This window comes from Heterocephalus glaber, unplaced genomic scaffold, assembly GCF_053883595.1.
Source record: "Heterocephalus glaber isolate CG9 unplaced genomic scaffold, H.glaber_assembly_v1.0 deba00000621, whole genome shotgun sequence".
Classification (NCBI taxonomy): Eukaryota; Metazoa; Chordata; class Mammalia; order Rodentia; family Bathyergidae; genus Heterocephalus; species Heterocephalus glaber.
This window is the reverse complement of record NW_028258153.1, coordinates 9,036,623-9,050,909: the sequence shown is the minus strand read 5'-3', so window position 1 is coordinate 9,050,909 and position 14,287 is coordinate 9,036,623. Positions and strand designations below refer to the sequence as shown.

The 14,287-nt window shown below is 49.3% G+C and overlaps 2 long non-coding RNA genes and 1 other non-coding gene across 3 annotated transcripts; 2 read left to right on the top strand and 1 right to left on the bottom strand.

Annotated features, from left to right (window-relative positions):
- Nucleotides 1-250: 250 nt before the first annotated feature.
- On the bottom strand, nt 251-10,158 carry LOC147829351 (uncharacterized). Its single transcript, XR_015449170.1, has 2 exons — nt 9,829-10,158; nt 251-8,644 (listed from the first exon to the last, which is right to left on the bottom strand). It is a non-coding gene; the product is annotated as an uncharacterized LOC147829351 (long non-coding RNA).
- A 166-nt stretch (nt 10,159-10,324) lies between these two features.
- Nucleotides 10,325-10,515, top strand: LOC147829350 (U2 spliceosomal RNA). The gene has a single exon (XR_015449252.1). It is a non-coding gene; the product is annotated as a U2 spliceosomal RNA (small nuclear RNA).
- Nucleotides 10,516-11,337: 822 nt separating this feature from the next.
- Nucleotides 11,338-13,921, top strand: LOC147829349 (uncharacterized). Its single transcript, XR_015449171.1, has 2 exons — nt 11,338-11,990; nt 13,390-13,921. It is a non-coding gene; the product is annotated as an uncharacterized LOC147829349 (long non-coding RNA).
- Nucleotides 13,922-14,287: the final 366 nt, after the last annotated feature.

Here is a 14,287-nt window from a genome sequence, read left to right as displayed (position 1 = left end):
ACATTCCCAGCTTTTAAAACCTAATCTTATTTTGCTTTTTGAGATTGGGTCTCCCTAAATCGGTAAGTTGCCTAGGCTGGGCTCTAACTTGCCATCCTCCCGCCTCAGCCTTCCATAGTGCTGGGATTACAAACGTGTGCCACCAGGCCTGCCCTTGAGTTTCAGTCTCACATCCATGATAGCGTCTTGCCTTTCTAACGTCAGATGAAAGTGTTGCACCCAGTGAGAAAGAACCAACCAGAGACCGATATTGAATCCACACAGGAGTTTATTACCGGCCGGGACGCGAGCCGAGCAACGGACTCGAACGAGCCTCGACTGGGGGGAGACAAACATGTTTTATACACCTTTGAGGCCAACAGTTTCTAGGCCCCCTGTAGGGAACAGGGAAAGGGGACGTTACTAGAACCTCTGCAGTGAGTCCTCGTCTCCTGCGAGCCACGGCAGCACAAGGCGAATTACAGGAAAGGTAGAAAAATGAGACCTTGAAAAGAAGCTGAGCTTTGGGTCTGATCAGTGCTGCTCTGGGCGGCAAAGACGAAAGCCCCCAGCTTACCGCACCTTTTATTCAGTACATCGGGAGAAACAAAGTGTAACAAATGACTTGCCGAGAGTTCAGTACATCCTGCGTAAATAAGATGTAACGATCCAAGAACAAGGAGGAACTGAGTAGACGTTTGTTCCTCCCAGGATGTTTTCAGCTCCCAGGATGTTTCCTGTCCTGGAGAATCACAGACAGCATCACCGGATCATTGAGGTCTCAGTTGTGACCGGAGGCCAAAATGCAATTATGTCTCGGAATTCCTTAGCTGGGTTGTAGGCAGGAGAACTAGGCTAACCAAATGATTTTTCCCTAAAATTATGCAGCATGGCTCCCGACATATCTCCCTTTCTTTTTGTTTTATGTGAAGGTGTTTTTAGGAAAAGCAAGCACACCCAACAATGGCTTGTCCCTATGTATTGTGAGGATCTACAGTGTGTTTGACTGGCTTAGCTGTCTATAGTAAGCATAATTTCTCTCCGTTGGGGCTGTAAAAGGACTCAAAATCTAATTAAAACTTTTTTTTAAACATTGTTGGCTAAAAAACTTAAAACTTTTGTTGAACTCAAATAACTATTGTCTTTAGTTATACTTTTCTACTGGGTGTTTAAGACCAAGTTACAGTGAGACCTATATTAAATAAAATCAACCTCTTGCTCTCTAACAAGGTCAATTAAGTCTCCACAGGCACTGTCTTGGAACCATGCATAGAAGCCTCTTAGCTCCTCTGTCAGTGTCAGCCATCAGGCTATGTCACGGCCTTGCTTGACCATGTTACCTTCTGCGAAAGCATGAGAGATTTTTTCCCTCCAGGTGACATTCCTTTGGCACACTTTTTGTTGTATCTTTACTGTTTTGGTGTTCAGCAACCTCCCTGCTCAGGAGGTTGGGTGACTCACCAAAAATGCAGGATCTTGGAGATGGTTCCCTCATGACCTGGATCTTTTTGCTAGTGTTGTTGACCTTGGAGGGCCAGGGCCAAAATATTGGCTGCCTTCTCAGCCCAGATGCCTCTTCAGTTTTGGTCCCTAAACTTTGTTGAATACCCAGAAGAGAAGATCAATAACATTAGCATTGTAAGAGGAGTAGTGAACTCAAATATTATAATTTTTACCTGGATAGTAAGCATTTTGGAATAAAAATATAGTTAAACTGTTATTATTGCCAATCATGTTTGTTCTTGTGGTTGAATCCCTAAGTAGATATCTTTTTATAGGATATCATCTAAGGAAAATATATCAGCCTACAAGTGTGCTTATTATCATAGGTGGCTGGAGCGTAAGAGAAAGGCAAGTATCTGAATCAAAAGGTTACTACCATAAAAAATATGTTGAAAGACCCATACAATTAGAGGGCATGAATACTTTTTGTACACCAGAAAAGGAGCGGTAATAAATATTAGAGTTATATAAAACATTATGTTCTTCAATGTAGTTTGGTACCAAAAGCATCTTCCTAATAACACTCTTTTGTTTATGTCACAGAAATTAATCTTTTGAAGATGACCAACGTAGACATACCACAATAACATATTCAGAAATTAACCAATGTAAACATTTTATTTTATTATTTATTTATTTATTTATTTATTTTTTTGGTACCGGGGATCGAACTCAGGTCCTTGGGCTTGCAAGACAGGCGGCGGAACCACTGAGCTAAATCCCCGGCCCTTAAACATTTTATAATAACATATTTAGCGCTTAAACGTCAATGATAACCAATGTAATCAATTTATAATAACATGTTGAGACAATATTTGTTGTGGTGTGTCTCCCATAAGATTATGAATATTACTAGGGGGTCCCTTCAGTGAATTTAGACCAGAATAATTATTTTCTGGGTGGCCGCTTCTTTATTCACCAAAGGGAGTACACCCACGGTCTCTATGTACTTTGACAAATAAATCTCGATGGCACTCTGATCAGTTAGCAACCTGGGAGAAGAAGGGCATGACTTTAATTTAATAACATTTATCTGTAAGCCAATCCAATAATAGGTGAATATCTTTTAAGGAAAAAAAAAATTTTTTTTCCAAAAGATGAAAAGGATAAGAGAAAAAAAATTTTGAGCTCAACTGTACAGACGGACAAACAGACAACAGACAGACATATAAGACAGTTTATAAAGCTAGAGTGCGCTCAAATATATTTGGCCAAATCAAATTATAATATCCCTTTTATGATTTTTAGGTTTATAATTGTATATAAGACGGGTCAAAAACTTTTGTAGTCAATTAACAGAGATCTCTTGAGATTAGAATCAGAAGGAATGCAAGCGCTTTTATACCTATAAATATAAAAAGAACATTTTCAAGTTGTGCCCCCCCCCCTTTAAAAATCTATATTTATTCTTCCTCTGGGGACATCATCTCAATCCTGGACCCCGCTGTGGATCTGTTGGTCGTTGCTGGTGAGGTGGGTCACTCAGGCGCAGCTGGCTCATCGCTCTCAGCTGGGGTGCTATCACCCATTCTCCAAGATGTTGGTGGTTCCACCAGTGTGACCCATGGTCTCACATTCCGGGAGGGCAGCCACAAGGTTTCATCATTGTCTGTTAGGACACAGGCAAAACCTCTCCCCCGAGTTATTAAGGCAGGAGCAATTTTTTGACATATGGCCTTTGGTAATCTTAAAAACAAGTTTAATAATTTAGGTTCTAAGGTAGAGCAGACCATAGCTCCTTCCAGTCTTTGGGTCAACCAAACTGCTCAAGAGAAATCACTTAAAATATTAAGAGGTTGGGGAGGGAAGTTTTGAATCACAGATAAAACGGCTAGCAACTCTGACCTCTGGGCAGAGTGGACCAAGGCCCAAGTGGGGAGCGTTTGGGGGGAGAGACGATCACCCCTTTGCCAGGCCTCACGGAGAACGGTACCTACACGTTCCCATGCTATTAAGTTTGTTGTCCCTTCCTGGGGGAAAGATGGGATGTACATTTGTATGTCTTTTAGCAAATCTATCACAGCATCCTTAGGTACTGGGTACATAGCTTGCTTTAACAGCGACTCAAGTAATTTGGCAAAGTTACGCTGCTCTGATGACAGAGACTGACCCATAGTTGTAACTCAGCAAGGATAGAAACTTACCCCCGGCTGGACACACTTACCACCAGTGTCCCTCGTGCAAGTCCGGAAATCGTCCCGGGAGATCCGTGTGCTGTCTCTCTTACTCCAAGTTTGTCTCACAGGCGGGTTCGCATCCAAGTTGGGTGCCAAATGTAGGGAACAGGGAAAGAGGACGTTACTAGAACCTCTGCAGTGAGTCCTCGTCTCCTGCGAGCCACGGCAGCACAAGGCGAATTACAGGAAAGGTAGAAAAATGAGACCTTGAAAAGAAGCTGAGCTTTGGGTCTGATCAGTGCTGCTCTGGGCGGCAAAGACGAAAGCCCCCAGCTTACCGCACCTTTTATTCAGTACATCGGGAGAAACAAAGTGTAACAAATGACTTGCCGAGAGTTCAGTACATCCTGCGTAAATAAGATGTAACGATCCAAGAACAAGGAGGAACTGAGTAGACGTTTGTTCCTCCCAGGATGTTTCCTGTCCTGGAGAATCACAGACAGCATCACCGGATCATTGAGGTCTCAGTTGTGACCGGAGGCCAAAATGCAATTATGTCTCGGAATTCCATAGCTGGGTTGTAGGCAGGAGAACTAGGCTAACCAAATGATTTTTCCCTAAAATTATGCAGCATGGCTCCCGACAGCCCCCCTATGGGATAGAACTGGTAAAGCAAGCAACAGGTACAGAAGTGCAACGTCCTGCTGTTAGAACATTTGTAAAACAATAGTTGATTAAGTGTTATTTCTAAAGAGACTTTCTAAGGGGAGGAGGTTTTTAAACTTCCTCCTTCTGAGCTCATCTAAAGGGCAGGCAGGTGGGTCAAGCAGCAATATGGAGTCTGTCTTGCTAACTAGGGTCCTTCATTCCCCACTGGTTCTTGTAACTTAATCAAATCTTTGATTCCCGTATTTACACTTTGAATTTTTTTTAAAACGTCTTTTAAAACCTCATAATTTTGTCTCAACACCATCAGCTTAACTGCATCAACCCCCTGTCTAACATATTTAGTCAGAGCATTTATAATGCAAGGTCTCACGAGCAAAGGCAGAAGTAAGATAACTAGGGGGCCTGCCACAGCAGAAACTAGGGCAGTTAGCCATTAGCATAGAAGCCACAGGTTTTTGTTTTTGTGTTTGTGTTTTTTTAGGGCTACACATAACCCTTTTTTGTTTCATGAACAGGAGGTCAAGTCCCCTTGGATTTGTGGGACCATCTCAGCTAGGGAATCAACCTGGTTTTTTAATCTGGAGATGGAGTCTTTCAGGTGACCCAAATCTCTGGCTACTTGGTAGCTTAGGGCTTTAAAATTTGTGTCCTGAAGGATCAGGGAGGAAGTTCGAATAGCCGCTGACCCGGCTATTCCTAATCCCATCAGACCGGGCTCTAAAACGGGGGCAGCCTGTTTACTCCTATAGGGTTCAGTGGTTAATCCCAGATCTTTGCGGCCCCCTTGTTTATTATAATACAAGACTTGTGGAACAACATACACGGTGACACAAAATAAAGTGGCAGATTGGGTAGCCAAGACTGATTTGGGAATGTATTTAGTCAAGTCCTCGGTGCAAGCAGACCAAGCATATCAGGACCGGGTCTCCTGGCTTGAAACCGTGGGGCTGGAACGTCGCAAAGGGTTTTTCTCGAGCCTGTTGTATTGCAGCCTGGATCTCGCTCTGGAGAATCTGTAAAGGCTTGAAGAGACTGAAGTAAAGAGACACAAGAACCCTCTGTTATCCGTTCAAGGTTTAACTTAGGGAGGAGTGGCGGTGGCCTCCCATACAAGATTTCAAAAGGGGTAAACTTGTCAACATATGGGGTACATCTGACTCTTAACAAGGCTAGAGGAAGCAGATCGGGCCACCTGCCACCAGTTTTTAGAACATATTTAGTCAGGGTTTCTTTCAGGGTCCTATTCATCCTTTCCACTTGCCCTGAACTTTGTGGGCGATAGGCACAGTGTAACTTCCAATCGATATGTAGTGCCCTTGCCAACAATTTGGATATCTGTGCCGTGAAGGCAGGCCCATTGTCGGACGCCAGGTAACAAGGGATGTCAAATCGGGGAACTATCTCCTGGAGCAAAACCTTAGTTACTATGTTGGCCGATTTTCCACGAGTGGGGAAAGCTTCTACCCTACCTGAGTAGGTGTCACCCAATACCAGTAAATATTTGAACCTCTTGTTGGATTTTATTTCGGTGAAATCAAGTTCCCAATGTTCCCCTGGCTCTCTTCCCCGTAGTCGATTACCTTTGTTCCTTGGTCTCGTCTTGCAGTTTACCTGCGTACACACTTGACACCTGGAACTGATGTCCTGGACCACAGAGGTCAGTCCTGGGATTGAAAACTTAGAGCTCATTAGTCTTTTTAACTTTGATTTTCCCAGGTGAGGTAAGTGATGTAACTGATGAACAAGTTGTCGCCCCAGGGCTCGGGGGAGACAAATTTGTTCGTTTGTCCCTTTCCACCAGCCTGAGTCCAGTTTTGTACCCCCTCGCTTTTGGTTTTCCTTTTCGTCTTCCGGGGTACGTGTGGGTCTTTCTGGCAGGCAGCCAAAGGGTCGGATGGGCAGAATGTCTATTGGCCCCACTGGTTCTCTGGCCACTCGTCGGGCCGCAGCATCGGCCTCTCGGTTACCGCGGGCCTCGAAGCTGTCTCTTTTTTGGTGGCTTTTGTAATGAATAATGGCCAGTGCCCTGGGTTTCCAAATTGCCCCCAATAAGGCCAAAAATTTTTTAATTTTTAAACAAGTTTTTGATAGTTTTTTTTTCTTCTGATATCAATAGCCCTCTCTGCCTGTAGATGTCGCCATGCACATGGGCAGTGGCGAATGCATACCGGCCGTCAGTGTAGATGTTTACGGCCTTGTCTGGACCCAACCTCAGGGTTCAGCCCTTTGTGCCGAAGCGCCCCGGCCTAATGCCTGTGCCCAGTGGACCTGTCCTCCTGGACTGACTACGGCCACCCCCCGCATACCTGACTCTGTCTTCCACGAAGCTGTTTCCATCCGTAAAGAAGGTCTCGTCTGGGCATTGCAGGGGAACGTCAGTCAGGTCTGGGCGGTTGGTGGTGGAAGTTGTCAGAGTGTCCAGACAGTCATGGAGGGGCGTGCACATGAGTCGGAGTCCGGGAGTAAGGTGGCCGGATTGAGGGTCATTTCCCCGGGCGAATTTGATGCGTGCAGCATCCAGCAACAAGGCCTGGCACTGAGTCAGGCGGGCGTTGGAGAGCCATCGTTCTGGGGCTCCTCTCAGCAACGTCTCCACTGCATGGGTTGTGGTGGTGACCAGGTCCTGTCCCAGGCTGAGCTTATTTGCCTCTTTGACCAGGAGGGTGGTGGCTGCAACTGCCCTCAAACAGGTAGACCATCCACTTGTCACAGGATCAAGCCTTTTAGGCCACAGGTCTGTTCCAAGGCCCTAATGCCTGAGCTAGCACTCCTTTGGCTATGCCCCCTCGTTCAGCCACAAACAACCGAAAGGGCTTGGTGACATCAGGTAGGGCTAGGGCTGGTGCCGACACTAAGGCTTTCTTTAAAGCCAAAAAGGTGCTTTCTCCTTTTCTGTCCGGAGGGACTGTCTCTTGTGCCTAGAGTGCAGCAATAGTGACTTTCCCCAGTTTTTTGGCTAGGACTTCCTCGGGGGCATCGCGGTTGTCATAAACTTTCTGGGCTATGTTCAGGAGTTTAGTCCTATTCTTTCCCTCAAATCCCTCCAATTTCTGTAATTTCTTTCTAATGTCTGGGGCCGACTGGGAAACAAAGGCCAAATTTAAAGCTGCTGCATTTTTGGGAGCCTCTGGGTCAATAGGAGTGAAAACTCTATAGGCTTCCAAGAGTCTCTCTAAAAAACGCAGCCGGAGACTCTGTTTTTCCCTGGCGAACCTCACTTACCTTACTCAAATTAGAGGGCTTTTCGGCAGCTGCCCAGAGTCCCCCTAATAAGTGCTGGCGGTAGGTCCCCAGCCTCCTCCTCCTGTCATCATCATTGGGGTCCCATTCGACGGAACCACTGTTTCAGCCCTGGCCGGATACCCCAGAGTTCTGGGAGTGACGCCGGGGTTTGGCCCCAGGGCCTCTTTGACTGCCTGTTGATAAATGCGGTCCACCTCTTAGTGGTGAACAGGATCTGTAAAAGCTGCTGGCAGTCATCCCATGTTGGCTGATGGGTACGAAAAACAGACTCAAGAAGAGAGATTAATGCCTGAGGTTTTTCAGAGAAGGGGGGGATTTTGATGTTTCCAATTGTAAAGATCACTAGTTGTAAGAGGGACATAAATCAATCCTCCCCTGGGCTCTGTCTGTTTTAAAGGAAAAAGGGAGGAGGAAGACGGGGCTGATGGACTGTAGTCCTGTCCCAATCGAGTGCCAAAGGTCGATCGGGACCTGTGGGGCCCCGACTCCCGTGACCACATTCCAAACCTTGCGAGCAATGTGCACAGAATAAGTGCCCACCGGGGGCCAACCGACTCTGAAACTGGGCCATTTTAATTGACACAGGGTTCGTAATTTGCCTTTAGAAATCTCCATGCCATATTCACCTTCCCTGTCTGTGGAATAAATGTTTCTGAAGTTATTCAAAACACAATCAAGTGGAGTTTCTTCTGTGGATGGTGAGGAGCCCATAATTTTAACCTGTGGAAACGCAAAAGGCACACAGAGCCAAGCAGACAGACAACAATAAACAGACAAAGACAAACTTTGGCCAAGTAAAACCTCTGGGGCCGAATGGATTCGGACCCCACCCAGGGAGTCGCTCTTCTGAGGACTCCGACCCAGTGAGTCTGCTTGCCATCGTGAAGAGACTCTAGGTAGGGGGACCTGTGCCATGTCCGCCTTCCTCCTACCTACCCACAGTGCACTAAGAATCATTTGATTCTTACCTCTAGAGGCTTTCCCAACAAACTCCTGCGGGTCGGTTGATCGGCGATAGGGCCTGACTGGGACCGGCCTACCTGGAGCCCCGGAATACCATCAGGGTGGCCTCTCCTTCCGCAGAACGGTGTCCAGAGGGGCCAAACACCGCCGATGTCTGATCCTGGTCTCTCCTAAAAAGAAACAATGGCTCCGAGATAGTAAGCTCCAGAGCAGCTGGCTACCTCGCTGGGGCCTCCAAGAATGTTGCACCCAGTGAGAAAGAACCAACCAGAGACCAATATTGAATCCACACAGGAGTTTATTACCGGCTGGGACCCAGGCCGAGCATCGGACTGGAGCCTCAACTGGGGGGAGACAAACATGTTTTATACACCTTTGAGGCCAACAGTTTCTAGGCCCCCCTGTGGGATAGAACTAGTAAAGCAAGCAAAAGGGACAGAAGCGGAACGTCCTGCTGTTAGAACATTTGTAAAACAATAGTTGATTAAGTGTTATTTCTAAAGAGACTTTCTAAGGGGAGGAGGTTTTTAAGCTTCCTCCTTCTGAGTTCATCTAAAGGGCAGGCAGGTGGGTCAAGCAGCAATATGGAGTCTGTCTTGCTAACTAGGGTCCTTCAGGAAGAAATACAAACTCCTCAAGTAAACCGAAGTTCCTTAGGGAAGGTGGGTAGAGAAGCTTAACGCTGTCTCTGCAACAAACACAATCTTTACCCCCAACCTTTCCCGGGAGCGTGCCTTAACCCCGTGCTTCCCCAGAGACTTTCCAGCAGTCAGTCAGTCAGTCACCCCTCCTCTCTGGCCTTCTGTCCCGTCCAGCCAGATCTTCCTCCTTTCACCGGGCCGGTACCAGGACAGTACCTCCCAGACTTCTCCTCTGCTTCAGTCCACTGTGCCCATCCATGACTTAGTCATCCACAAACGCTACCACATGCCAGGCGTGGGATGAGCGCTGGGATCCAGAGTTAAGGAAGGGGTGATGGCCAGCCCTCAGTGATCTCATATTTCAGTGGCGAGACAAAGGAGGCTGAGGAGAGCCTTGAATGGGTGCAATAAAGTGCACAGGAAGTGCTAGGACCGGGTATGAGGTGGCATGCAGAAGGGCGTCCCGGAGGAGGTGACAGCCACGAGGGCTTCCGCCTCCCTGACAGGTGACCAGTGAGGGACAGGGAGGAAACCCTGCCAGCGGGGGCAACTGCACCCACCAGCCCCGGACACGGTTCTCCTGCAGACGCGCCAGGGCCGCGGGGGCGGGCGCCGCAGCTGGAGAGAAGCTTCCCGCGGGCTGACGCCCGCCAGCTCCGAGGCCTCGAGAAGGAGCCGCCCTGGCCCATCCCCCCCCCCCCCGCGCTCCTCACCCGGAACGCGCCCTCCCGCCCCGCGGACCGGGACCCGGAAGAACACACGGCCCGGGGGCTTCTGGGGACACGTGTCTCGCGATCTGCTTTCTCTTCGGGGAACCCGGGACGCGCCCGCGCCCCCGCCCCCCCCCCCCGCACACACTTCTGGTCCCCCACGTCCCGCCTCCTCACTGCACTGCAGCCGGAACCAGCAGGAAGCGGCTTCCGGCGCCACCCGGGCTCGCCGGGCGCAGAGGGCCCCCCGGGAGGGCGGGGCATGCAGATTAGCGACGGACGCCCAACGCGGGGGACGCCGGGACCAAGAAGCGCGGGCTGAGAGTGGGTCCCGAAAAAGGGCGAAGAAGGGGAGGGAATGGGCCCCGAAGGCTGCCGAGGTCGGCCTGGGAGTGAAGGAGGAGCGGGAGAGGGCAGAAGGCCTAGGGGTCGGTATTGTGACCGCGCGTTGAATGTGAAGGCAGGGAGTCCGTGCGGGCTGCGGGCGGCGTCGGTAGGCATCGCTTCTCGGCCTTTTGGCTAAGATCAAGTGTAGTATCTGTTCTTATCAGTTTAATATCTGATACGTCCTCTATCCGAGGACAATATATTAAATGGATTTTTGGAGCTGGGAGGTGGAATAGGAGCTTGCTCCGTCCACTCCACGCATCGACCTGGTATTGCAGTACTTCCAGGAACGGTGCACCCCTTGTGGGGAAACTTTGTGGTTGAACGAAAGGTTGTTGGTGTACTCGTTCCGTTGCCGACACGCGTCAACGAGCGCTGAGCTGCATCCCTGGCTCTTACGGCTCTGCGTAGTTCAGTATTCTCGGAGAAGGTTCGCGGGGCGAGGGGAGAGGTTGGTTTCGCTCTAGGAAGTTGCGAGTTTTATTCAAGACTCGAGCGGGTAGAAGAAATGACAAGTACGTCCAGGGCGCCCTGTGCAGAAGAGACCAGAGGGCCTTTCTGTGACTTTAGCTCTGAGACACCCCCGTCCCCCCCCCCGCCAACCTACTGCGGGGTGTGTGGGCTGACGACTGGCAGGGCGCAGAGTAACAGGGACGCAGACGGTGGGTAACCGTGAGCTGGATGAACCTTGGTGTCTCTGCCTTCATTTTTTGTGTGTTTCTCACTTACTATCTCAAATCGACGAGTGTGGTTCTGCCTCAGCTCTTCCCCATGGGCGTGTGAGTCTTTTAAGAAGGTAATACAAGGTTTATCCTTCCTAAATCTACTTAAAAGAGTAGTGACTGTGAGAGGGGCCGCGGACTTAGGTCAGCGGTTCCACCGCCTGCCGCGCAAGCGCAAGGTTCCTAGTTCCATCCCCGGTACCCAAAAAGAAGGAGAAGAAAGGATCGTGATTGAAAGCAAGTTTCAGGATTTGCAGGGACACCCAATTGCCAGCTTCTGCCAGCTCCACTCCAAGAGCACCTGGAACATTTGCTTGGAAGTCTGCAGTCACTGCCTTACACCTGCGGCCTCCTTGGGTTCCAGGGAAACCCGAGGCCTGCAGATTGTTACCAGCTGTGGTGAGGTCGGTCCGCAAGTGGGAGCAAGCAGTTGCCCCGTGAGGGGAGCTGAGGCCACACACCCAAGCAGGAGCCCGCCTCCCGCGGGGCTGGTGCCACCATTGCCCCCTCGGGAGATGAGGGCTCCCCCCAGGGCCTCCCGGAACCAGTTCTGAGATAACGATCAAGCAGCAGACCACAACTTGAAGGAGATGACCTATGCTGCCAGCCAGGGAAGCCCCCGAGCCTTGCTTTTGCTCTGGAGAGCCAGCCGAAAAGGATCTTTCAGAGGGCGAGTGGCAGAGCCTGCTGTGTTGGGACCCCCAGAAGGGGGCCTCTCGCCCTGAAACTTTTGGAACAATTCAGCTCACAGTAGGGGGTTCTCTACGCTGGGGGATCTGTTCACCCCTCAGGCTCCTGAGACTACTCACACCCAGCTGCTTCCAACCACCGCAACCTCACAGCGTGTATTGCTAGTGAGGAAACCCAACCACGGACCGCGCACGTGAAGACCGTGTTCTCATCCTCCCTGAAATGTGGAGCCCTCTCTGAGGCCTGGCACAGTCAAGAGTGTCAGGGAATGAGGGTCAGGGAAGCCCTGTGGCTTTGGCGTCTAGACACGTCTGTGGCCCTGGAGGGATCACGGCCAAGATGCTGGGGGCTAGAAGCCAGACCGAGGTACGGAGTGGCTGCGGGAAACCCGAGTTCAGGCTCGTGTGGACATCTTTGTGAGGTTTTTGTCTCAGCATTTGGAAGTCATAAAAGGAAAAAACTTAGCTGATTTGACCACGTTTTTAAAAATAACAAAGCAAGGGCCAGGGATTGAGCTCAGTGGCACCGCCCCTGCCTCGAAAGCGCGAGACCCTGAGTTCGATCCCTGGTACCAAAAGAATGAATCAATAAAATAACAAAACAAGTGCAGGGGTGGGCTCAGCAGTAGTACACTTTCCTAGCCTGCTCTGCGCCCTGGGTTCACTCTCCACACACGCACGCACATACCATACGCACACAAAGCCATAGCGAGAGAAAGAAAAGAACATAATGCACAGAGGTGAGCCAAGTGAAGACGATTACCGGTAGCACATGAAGAAAAAATATATTTGCAATCCACACTCCAGAAAAAAACACTTACCTTTCTAATTACACAAGGAGCTCCTAGAAATAATGGTAAAAGACCAGCCACACGGCGTGAAAGAACAATGGGAAAGGGCCAGGCACAGAACCGTTACAGAAAAGATGGTCCTTAAGCAGATATATAAAATTAAATTAGCACTCCCCTGAGTGGTCTCCCCCCCCCCCCCGCCGCCGCCCGAAGCACTAGAAACTCTCGCCCCCCATTCTGTATGGTGGGATGCTGCAAGATGAGGAAAACACACAGAGCTTCCCATCTTTCGTCGTGTGCTGAGAGTGTCTTGTAAGCAGTGAGAAATTCCCGATTCGAGGCGGGAGGATGGCCAACCTGGGGTACAGTATAGCAAGGTCGAGGTCAGCCTGAACTGTGTAGCCAGAGGATCTAGGTCACCCTGAGGCTGTCTCACCTCCAGAGGCCATCTGCTCTGTGCACGGCAGTCCTAGCAAACCTGAGGTCCTTTCTCAGAGCAGAGTATGAAAGTGAAAGCAGAGTTACTGGTCTGCAATGAGAAGTGCCCCTTTCCGCTAGCCGGTGTCCTCCTGCCCGCGGTGCGGTGCGGTGCGGAACAGCTGTTTCTCAGGGAAACCAAATGAGTGAGCAGAAGGCAGTCTGATAAACAGACCACAGCCGAGGTCACGGGCTGGGGGGAGCCTGAAGAGTCACGGCAAGTGAGCTCGGCACATTACATCCATTGTCTCCTTTGAGCCTCATTCATTCATTCATTCATTCATTCTCTCTCTCTTTCATTCATTCAGCAAATAAATGCTGATTAACTACAGGTACATGCCAGACAGCAAACTAGGTGCTGAGGACAGGGCATCAAAATCTCAAGCGCCAAAATGGCAAACAAAACAATAAACCAAACATGCGTGTCTATTTGTGAACATATCGATCTACCCATGAGTCGGTCTATACTTATATCTGTATCTCTCTATCTCTATATAGATGTCTATATTATGCCAAAGGGTAATGAATGATACAGAAAGCAAGCCAGGTGAAGTGGACGTGAAGATGAAGGCAGGAGAGATTCTTCTCAGCATTATGAGACGGAGATCGCCTCTGTGTTACAGACGAGAAGTGGCTTCCTCTAGTGTGCGCTCGAGCCATCCCTACACGCTTTGCCTTTCCCCGTGTACCTTTGTGAGTGACCTCTTACAGGGGTGTACATCGTCCCCATTCCAGTTTTAAGCCAGGAGACCGCAGGTAGTTACAGTTAAAGGGTTACTGTGGTTTAAATCCCGACTTTAGTTCAAATTAGCCGTGTGACCTTGGAAAATCGCTTAGCCTCTCTGAGTTTCGGTCTGTAGCTGTGCTGCACACTAGAATAATGTGAATCATGGTTGCAATTTCAGATTTTGTAGTAGCCACATTCTAAAAAGGGACTGGTGAAGTGAGGCTTAATATTTTATTTAACTCAGTATGCCTGAAACATTGCATCAATATTAAAACTACGAATGAGATCTCTTATGTGCATATATCACGTTCAGAGTCCGCATGTATTTTATGCTTACAGCACATCCTAATTAGGACTATTCGCATTTAGCCAGGTGGGGTGGCATACGCCTGTGTCTCGGCGCTCTGGGAGGCTGAGGCAGGAGGGTCGCAAGTTCCCGTCCAGCCTGGGCAACTCAGCCGAGACTCGGTCTCAGAGTTAAAAATTTCTTAAAAGGGCAGGAAATGTAGCTCAGTGGGAAGGCCCCGTGTTCAATTCCCAGTATCACAAAAAGACAGAACATAAAACCAAACAAACACTACCCACATCTCGACAGTGCCACAAGTAGTTAGTGTCTGCCAGTCTGGACAGCACAGGTCCGCAGAAAGGAAGTGATAATAACGAGGTGGG